This window comes from Silene latifolia, chromosome 9 (genome assembly GCF_048544455.1).
Source record: "Silene latifolia isolate original U9 population chromosome 9, ASM4854445v1, whole genome shotgun sequence".
Taxonomy (NCBI): Eukaryota; Viridiplantae; Streptophyta; class Magnoliopsida; order Caryophyllales; family Caryophyllaceae; genus Silene; species Silene latifolia.
Window position 1 is genome coordinate 23,112,812 of NC_133534.1, and position 8,807 is coordinate 23,121,618.

Here is an 8,807-nt window from a genome sequence, read left to right on the forward strand (position 1 = left end):
GATGTATAATAAGCCGGAACAACCCCGGTTAAGCGTAAAAAGCGCTTCTCAACCTGCCACCAATCACGCCACTCTGGTATACCGCTAACTTTCGGGTCATTGGCTTCATATTTTGCAATAACAGATTGAATATATGCAAGGACACGACTTGCATGTGGAGATAAGGTTGGAAGAGTACAACTCAACATATTCTCTGGCTGCAGACCAAGTTTAGAAATAACAGGCCGACGAGGGTATGAAGATGATGATGATGATGATGATGATGATGATGATGAGGCTTTGTTGACAAGCCGGACTGCTTCACGCCTCTTAATCCAATAATTCCGTTGATGTTCAAGGGATGCTTTGATTAATGGGTGTTGATCGGCGGGAAGCCCGGCGAGAACCTTCCCATCATCTTCAATCGTTTGTGTAAGCCATTCTTCGTTGTTGATAAAATTAGGGTTCATTGCCATGTTGTTTCAATTAATGAATGTTAGTAAAGGATGCTTTAATATGTTAGTAAAGGATGCTTTAATATTTATAGCTAGTAATATTTAATTTAATTTTTTTTTATTTTTTAAGAACAAAAAACAACGGTTATTTACAAACAACCCGTTGTTATAACTTTCCCCCCAAAATTGAGTCACACTTTCCACAACGGGTTTTTATACTTAAAACCGTTGTTAATATTTTTCACAACGGTTTGCTTAAGAAAAACAACCGTTGTTAAAACCTTTTACAACGGACGCTTTAACAACGTCCGCTTTTTTATATAACAACGGTTTTTGACCGTTGTTATAGCTTGTATCTGTAGCAGTGATTGCAGCACAATATTCCAAATTTTCATTTGGAGTGTCAATAGGAGGGTCAGTAGAAGAGAGGGCATTGCAAGGCTGAGCTTGCATGGGAGCCCTTCTGGACTTAGACTGATGAAATATCAATTCCTCGTCCCCAACCTGAAAAGTCAATGTCTTGCCCCCGACGTGTATCACTACACGGGCAGGAAATAAAAATGGTCTCCCTAAAATGATAGGGGTATGTGTGTCCTCGGGGATGTCAAGTACAATGAAATCAACGGGAATAAAGAATCTCCCGATCTTAACAGGTATGTCTTCTGTGACACCTAACGGTCGTGATATACTACGGTCGGCCATCTGAACAGTCATATTTGTGCAATTAAACTTGGTCAAACCAAGTCTCTTAGCAAGAGACAGCGGTAAGACACTCACGCTAGCGCCAAGATCGCATAACGCGTTATCAATTAAGTGGGTACCAATGTGACACGGAATCGAGATACTACTCGGGTCTGACTGTTTGGGAGGTAACTTATTCTGAACTAGGGTCGTCCCTACCTCGGTCAAAGTTACCATCTCATGATCGTTAATGTGCCTCTTACGTGATAAAATTTCTTTCATAAATTTAAGGTAAGAGGGTACATGTGTCAGCAATTCGGCGAACGGAACGGTGACTTGTAAGCTTTTCAGGAGTTCGGCAAATTTACCGAACTGTTGATTAGCCTTTGTGTTCTGCAGATGCCTCGGGAAGGGTACCGTGATGGGTATATCGAGCCCCTTGTTCCTCTCTTCCAACGTATCAGCTGGATCAAGCTCTACATCCTTCGATCGAGACTTCTTTCCTCTCGAACGGGCTCTTTCAGGCGATATTTCACTCGATCGAGCACTAGCAGGCTCTCGATCGAGGTCTTCTTTATCAGCATCACTCGAGCGAGCAAAGATATCACTCGATCGAGCAGAATCCTCAATAAAATCACTCGATCGAGCTGTTTGTTTTACTCGATCGAGCTGTAGTTTCTCCTGGTCATTCGATCGAGTAAAAATTCCACTCGATCGAGTCATTTCTTCAGCTTTTTCACTCGATCGACCACCTGAAACCAGTCGATCGAGTATCTTCTTTGTCGTTAGCTCTTTTTCTTCAACAGGACATTGTTCATCAGCAGTAATTACCTACCTTGAGTCTGATTTCAACAATTCCGGTCCCTCATATGAACGACCGCTTCTCATATTTATTAAATTCACCGTATCGTGTGGGTTCTTATCATCTTGTGACGGTAAATGACCCTGCTTCCTCATGGATTGGTTCGCGGCTAACTGGGCAACTTGAGTTTCAAGTGACTTGATGGATGCATCTTTTTGTTGGTCACTTAGTTGCCATTGCTTTGTCAAAGACTGCAGCATCGTCTTCAACTCAGATAACTCGCTCACCCCACCAGAGGATGATGCACCGTGATTAGGTGTAGGAAAGGAAGGGGGCTTCTGAAAGCCTTGTTGAGCCTTATGAGGAGGGACATATGGTTGCTGCTGCGGAGGAGGAGGAGTAGGATTGATTACATTTTGACTTGTCCACCTCAGATTGGGATGGACTGCCCCTTGGTTATTATAATAGGAACCCCCTCCTTGCCTGTATTGTTGAAAAGTAAGGACCTGTTCCTTCTCTGTAAGACAGCCAACAGCAGTGTGACCGTCGTTGCTCCCACACCTCTCACATGTGACGGTCTCCCCTCTAGTAAGCAAATGGGGTATCGAGGCTCCCCCCGAGAATGCGGCTCAATTTATCAAAACGAGCATTCATGGCTTCCAGCTGAGCCACGACTGCCTTATCAACCGCGTGAACTATTCGAATACCATCTCTCGGGTTCCCATACTCGGCACAATGGGTCGCCATCTCCTCAATAATCGCCCATCCCTTATCATCATCAGTATTCTTTTGGAATCTTCCGTTGGATGAGGCATCAAGTATGGCTCTGTGGTCATCGTACAACCCATTGTAGAACTGATTGGACAGAAACCAGGGATCAAAACCATGGTGAGGAAGAGACCTCACCAACCTCTTGAACCGGCACCAAGCTTCATAGAACGTTTCCTCCAGTGCCTGCTTGAAACTAGTGATCTTGGCCCTCAGCTGATTGGTGCGCTGCGGAGGGAAATATCTCTTATAAAAAGCAAGAGAAAGGGTCTTCCAATCTGTGATCTCCGCGGCCGTACAGTCCAAGTCAGTCAGCCACTCCCTGGTTGAGTCAGTCAAAGAAAAAGGAAACAGCACCTCCTTAATCTTGTCTTGAGTTACCCCCTTTGTGGCGGGAATAGTAGAACAGTAGTCCGTAAAGACCTCCATATGCTTCCTCGGGTCTTCACCTGCCACACCTCTAAAGAGATTTCTCTCCACCAGATTGATATAGGACGGACGGATGTCAAAAGTATTCCCATCCTCAGTCTGGAGATTAAAACCTTTAGGAATAGATGATGCTTTAGGCTCCGAATGACTTGCAATATTCGGCATCTTTACTGGTTGGTTTACAGAACTGAGATTATCTTCTCCTAAAGATTGATCTTCGGTAAATATAAAATGCTAAAGTTCGGGTTCGAAAGTACTCAAGGCTTCCTTTCGTGATTCTCTTTGCAGACGGAGTCTATGCCTCAACAGTCTCTCTGGCTCAGAATCAGCTGAAACTAACTCCAACCTGTTTGACCTGGGCATACACAATACTGAAATAAAATAAAAAAGAACTGTCTCAAGGAATAAGAATTCTCTGAGACGGATAAAATAAACGAAAAAAAAACAGATAGGGCAATTGCCTCCCCGGCAACGGCGCCAAAATTTGACAGGGCAGTCGTATACCTATCAAAAATAACTAACTAAACTAACTATATAGCTAGGGAACTCAGGTCGATCTCCTCAGGGAGGCAAGATATCTGTAAAGAGTCCGTCTATTTGGTCACAAAATGGGGGATATGTAAATTGATTTTCTAAACTGAAGGTGTAAAAGAAAGAGAAGCAAGGAAAGAGCAGTAAAGGCAAAAACTAGAGATAAACTATCAATAAAGAAGGGACATGTCAGGATTTCGGTTCACTACGGTAGTCCAGTGACTCAATTGCAAATAGTCTAGATAAATTACATGTAAGACGGATATGGAAAGGTCCTTCCGGTCCACTTTCTATCCTAGATTTCCACTAATTTAACTTCCATCCTCGTCAGGGTACTCTACTGTTTATAGCAGGTCTATTTAGTCCAATCTTCTGATCCAGGATTAAATTTAACCAGATTAAAAGGTGACTCAGAAGCGTGCACTCAACTAAGTCGGTAAATACAGTTATATTGCCATGGGGACAGAGTCTCACAAATTATTCACCTAACCTACTCACTACATCGTCACATTTCTACCGTAGATCCCCTAATCCTAACATGAAATGATTTAGCTACTCTTGCTATTAATATTATCAAAACTAATAACAACGAAATAACTAATATTAAACATGATAAAACGATAATAAAATTGCATAAATAAAGATTAGGGCAGGAATTGAAAAGGAACAAAACAAGTAATTAAGGCAAATGATTGAAAGATTAAGATTAAAAGAGAGTAAGAGATTACAATCGCAAGAATCCGGCGTAAAGAACAACTAAATCCGAGCGAGAAAATCCGAAAGCAAAAGTTACAGTAGAGAGGAAAAAGCAACGTAGTCTTTTGCTGTGAAAGATGAATAAATGATAATCGATAATTAGATAGATAGATTCCTAATGACCTAGTTATTGTACGTTTAAAAAGAAAAAATGCTAAGTCCAATAACTAAAAACAAGTTCACCGACTAATTAAAGCCCATGGCAGACAAAATCACTCGATCGAGCAGTCTGAAACAGCTCGATCGAGTACTTCTCCAGGCAATCTACTCGGTCGAGTAGAAATAGTACTCGAACGAGTAACACCCAATTCCAGCTTTGTCGATCGAGTAAAACAAAGCACTCGATCGACCAACTCAGCCATAGAAACCACTCAATTGACAAATAAAAGGGCTCGATCGAGTGTTCTTCCTCTGAAACAGCTTCAACTTGTAACCGACTGCTTCGTAGACCATTCCTTCACGCATCCCAATGCAAGATCTCGCTCTGAAAAATCCCGTCTCCTCAAAATGCATGCAAAGTAGGACGAAAAAGGTACGATTCCACTACTTTCACGTTCATTTCTACAAAACGGACAAAACGAACCAAAGTAGCCAATTCGGGGCATAACGCGATATAAACTGTACAAAACTACAGGAAATACGTGCTAAAATAGGCTAAAAAGACTATAAAAAATGCACGTATCAGATACTTTCCGCCGCAGAAGACCAATACCTTAAGAAGTCTAATCACCAACTTCAAACAAAGTCCCACTGAAGGTTTGAATGAGGCATGGGTTCGCTTCAAGAGACTAGTTCGTTGAATCCCCCATCATGGTTTTCAGAAGTGGTTAATTTGCAACAAGTTTTACAACGGGTTGTATGATGAACATCGAGCTCTACTTGATTCTTCAGCCAATGGGAGATTCCAAGATAATACCAATGACGATACTGCATGTAAGTTGATTGATCATATAGCTACCCATACGGCTAAGTATGGTAACCACGAGGTAGTACAAGAGGGGGTGGATCAGATAATGTCGTTGCAGCACAATTGAAAACATTAACTTCCCAAATTGGTGAGATGAAGACAAACCCAATCTTTGGGTAATAAGCAGGTGGTTCACGTTATGGTTCAACAGGAGGAGTCTTGTGAAAGATGTGGGATTGATGGCCATACTACAACGTTGTGTATGAGCACTATAGAGCAGGTACATGCTTTCCAGTCATACAAGCAAGGTACTCCCTATTCCAACTTCTTCTCTGAAAGACGTTAGAACGTATTTAATTAAACCTCGCAGCATAACAATGCATATGTCATTCCTCAAAATCGTGGTAGTCAGCCACATGGAAATTATGTTAGACAAAATCAATGAGGTTTTCAGCAGATGCAACCTACTCAGCAAGCTCCGAATAATGATATGGCAGAAAAGAAGGCTATGTTGCAACAAACATTGATGATGCAACAAAAGCAGACCGATAAAATAGCCGAACTTGTGGCTCATAATATGATGTTGGATTCGCAGGTTGCTCAATGTTGCATACGCAAGTCAACGTGCACCGATTGTCCGGGTGAACTCTTATGTGAAACGTGATATGGATTACATGTGTGCAATGATGAGTTGTTGGATTCCTTGCATAGTAAAGTAGTTCATGAAGGGGTGTATGTTAACGTGTAAAATTGGATAAAATATTTGATATGCATGATATCTTTTAGGAGTAGATATTGCATGTTGAAGTATGATTAGCATGGATTTCATTCTTTGGACATTCTAATATCGTAAATGTGCGTGGATTATGCTAGTACTATCATTAGAGTGTGATTCAGTAATGGTTGTTAGTGGACTAGTTGATAGGGTAGAATAGAATATCGGAGACGATAAGTGTTACGACGTGTAATCTAACTCGGGATGAGTCATCGATGGTCGATGGACCTCCGAACTTTACTCCCTTGTTGCATGGGTGTCACCATTCGTTTCTAGACGGGAATTGCAAGTTACGGTGAAGTACTCGACCAAGTGCATATGAGTACTCCATTGAGTACAAGACACTCGACCAAGGGTACTCATGTACTCGACCTAGTGAACCATTTTCCAGGAATCTGAAAAGTTTCTGAGTTTTTGACACTCGACCGAGTGCGGATTTCTAGGCAGCAAATTTTTGAAATCGTGTAATGCTTATCTTCTTCTTATCTCCTTCTTTTGTTCTTCATTCTTCATATTTTCAAATCAACATAACTCTCTAAAACTCTCCAAAAACTCCATTGCCTTTATACAACATTATTGGTGCCAAAATATGAAATTTGTATGTTGAATCTTACACAAAATCCCAAAATTTCAAAAATTAGGTATCATGTTAAGAAAATTTGATTTTTGTGTTTAATAGTTAGTTTAATTGTTCCAAAAATCTTCAATCTTTGTTAATAATTCTAAATGTTTCCTCACATTTGAAATATTGTATTAAAATTTTTCCCTAATTTTTAAAAATTCTAGGGTTCATGCTGAAATTTTGATTTTTATGTTTCGTTCTTGGTTTAATTGTATCAAAGGGCTTTAGTACTTGCTAGTAATGTTACACTTTTATCAAATTTGGAATTTTACCTCACAATTTCACTAAAATTTTGATTTTTGGGAACTAGTTGTCTTAAATGAAACTCTTGTTTTTGGATAATTAAGGGGTACCATGTCCAAATTTCTACTTGCATTGTTGTTGGGAGACTAGAAGTGTTGAGAAACTTCCAAAATTTGTTTTAAAAGTTGTCTTAAAATTCTCATCTCTTCTACTCGGAATTGGTTGTATGGGTTGTTTTGTAGCATGTCAAGGCCAACAAGGAACTAATGGAGAAACCGTGCAGCACAAGCGACCAAAGAACCGAAAAACCTCGCATCCCCGGAGTCCCGGGTTTTCCGGAAGTTATCTTTGCGAGTGAGGCTCAAAGGAACACCTTTATAGAGCTTGCGAGGTTACCTATGACACCCACTAGGTGCATGGATACTATGATCTTGGAGAAGTCAGGTATAGAGCAGGATATGGAGGAGGATATCTTTGACAAACTCGTGTTAGAAGGCTTGTACTACCTTAAGAAAATGTGTTACCAAAGCTTGACTCTCGAATTCTTAAGCCCCTTTCACTACTCGAGGGAGACCAAGAGGGTGGCCTTCCATCTTAGGAATACCAAATATGCTATGACGTGCGATAAGTTTACGGATGCAATGGAGATGTCAAGGCGTAGTGAGTTCAACCTCGATGACCCACAAAGGCGATGAGAGCTACCCGGCATATAGGGTTGTAGACCGGGAATGATGGAACTACGTTGAGTTCCATGCTCGCTAATGATATTGAGCATCCGGTCTTGATAATCTTCCTATGCTACATGACTCACTTGCTATTTGAGAGGAAGGACCTTCTATTTTAGCGTCGTGTCCATTGCATGCCTTCCTTTTGAGTGGATGACCATTCCACAAAAAGTGGTTTTTGGATTCTGGAGCTCTTCTGACGAGGATAGCAAAGACGGACATAGGATTTGTACCCGAACCGGCGGATGAGCCGATGGCGAATAGAGTGCTAACTTTTGAAGAAGCTTATATGGTGATAAGATCAAATGCCTTAAGGACGTGGGTGATGGAAGTTATGCTTAGAACTTGGAAGTTTAGGCAAGAGTATTGGATAAGGCTTCCTGCGGGGGACGACCTCCCCGAGACCGAGCACCTTGCGGAGGCGGATGAGCTCCGTCCTCCACCCCAAACCTATACCATACCCGATGGACTTCTTTTCGAGATGAGGGACCCAAGAGAGGCTGAAACTACTTCTTCCCCACCGCGTAGTGTCCCAATGATGCAAGTTCCACCTCTTAACACTAGTGGATACCCATAATACCCATCCACCCATGAACCAAATCACCATATTGTGAAGCTAATTTATCGGATTAACCATGATCTTGTGCTTAGGGGAGTGCATGAGACTTATGTGGAGAGTCACCCAAACTATGCGGGCCATCACCCTAGTTATTGGAATAGGGTCGGGAATGATGAAAAAGTGTTCCACAATTATGGCGTACAACCGTCGGATTAGGGCACCACCATACCCCATGACTTTATGATTTCTAGGTGTGACACCCCCATACTCCAAGTGCCTTACCAGGACCACAAAAGGTATGAAAACGTCACCATCTCGGTTACCCGAGTCAATGATAATCATAAGACAATAACGAAACATACTTAAAAGTAAAAACGGTTTAAAGTGATTACATGTCAACTCCAAAACTGTTAAACTGAAATACAAAGTACTCAAAACGGTCTACTGATAAAACTATCAAAACTACTAGACATCGTCTGACACAGCGCAAGACTTCTAACTACAACGTGATGACTCATCCCAGCTATCCCATACGCGTCATATCATACCTGCTCAATAACTGCTCACCATCCCCG

At 41.5% G+C, this 8,807-nt stretch overlaps 1 non-coding gene across 1 annotated transcript; it reads left to right on the top strand.

Moving 5' to 3' along the window:
* The first annotated feature begins 2,797 nt into the window (after nucleotides 1-2,797).
* On the top strand, nucleotides 2,798-2,903 carry LOC141603754 (small nucleolar RNA R71). The gene has a single exon (XR_012525610.1). It is a non-coding gene; the product is annotated as a small nucleolar RNA R71 (small nucleolar RNA).
* Nucleotides 2,904-8,807: the final 5,904 nt, after the last annotated feature.